Here is a 1296-nt window from a genome sequence, read left to right on the forward strand (position 1 = left end):
GTCATGTGTGGTACTGTTTGAAAGCGTTAGCTGTCTAATTTATGAATGTCATAGAATTAAGTCACCATAGTTTAAGTCCGCTAAGTAAATCGAGAACGCGTTGACCAAGTCAGGAATATATTACTTGGTGACTGTAGTCCGCGATATTTCATTGTGTACAAAATTCTGTCACCTATAAAACTCGTTACTTTCAAGATACAAGATGCAAAGATATATAATTCAAATCGCTTAACTGTGTTGTTTACAGTGACACCAATTTCAAAACTGTCTAACGTACGAAACCGAGTTTAATAATTTTGAAAGATGCAGGTATATTTAACATGCGTGCTTTGCAAATTTACTTCCATACGATACCACTTGTTCATACGTTTTTATCGCACTGTCTGTTCAAGTTTTCCTTTCATGTCTGATATCTGTCTAATTTATGAATATCTAAGAATTAAGTCGCCAGATTTTAATCCCGCAAAGAAAATCAAGAACGCGTTAACCAAGTCAGCGATATATTACTTGTTGACTGTAGTCTGCGAATTGCCAATGTTTACAAAATTCTGTCGCTTATAAAACTCAATCCTTTCAAGATACAGGTTTCAAACATCTATAACTGAAATCGCTTAATTGTCTAGTTTTCAATGATACCACATTCAAGGTTGTGCCATATACGAAACCGTGTTAAATCTTTTTTTAAGGAGACAGCTATATTTAACATACGTGCTTTGCAAATTCACTTGAATCCGATAACACGGGTTCAAAAATTTTATCAGACACTTGATTCAAGTTTTCCTTTCATGTTTGGTACTGTTGTTGAGCTCTATCTGTCTACTTTATCACCATATAAGTATTAAGTCATCATATTTTAATCCCGCAAAGGGAACCGAGAATGCGTTTATTAAAGTCAGAGAGATCGTACTTATCGACTATAGTCTTCCATTTGCCATTCTGTACAAAATCCTGTCGGTTACATAACTCGTTCCTTCCAAGATACAGGTTTCAAAACATAAGTCATTGTAATCGCTTAGCTCTGTAGTCAACAAGTCACGTTCGTCCACAAAATGTATATACGCGTTTGTCTCACCATCCTCCGCAATTTTTGTTTGATGGTAAATCGCGAACGACGCGATCATTGCGTGGGAATTCGCTCAGCTGTCAACATTGGTAAAAATGAGGACATGTGATTGGCTATCAGTTAACCCTCGTGGGAATACCGGATCTCGCAGGAGATCTAAAAATAACTTAACAGGGATTACGATGGGAATAGGGCTAGTATGAGGGATTACTTCTCTTACCTTCATAATCTCT

This window comes from Montipora capricornis, chromosome 3 (genome assembly GCF_036669925.1).
Source record: "Montipora capricornis isolate CH-2021 chromosome 3, ASM3666992v2, whole genome shotgun sequence".
Taxonomy (NCBI): Eukaryota; Metazoa; Cnidaria; class Anthozoa; order Scleractinia; family Acroporidae; genus Montipora; species Montipora capricornis.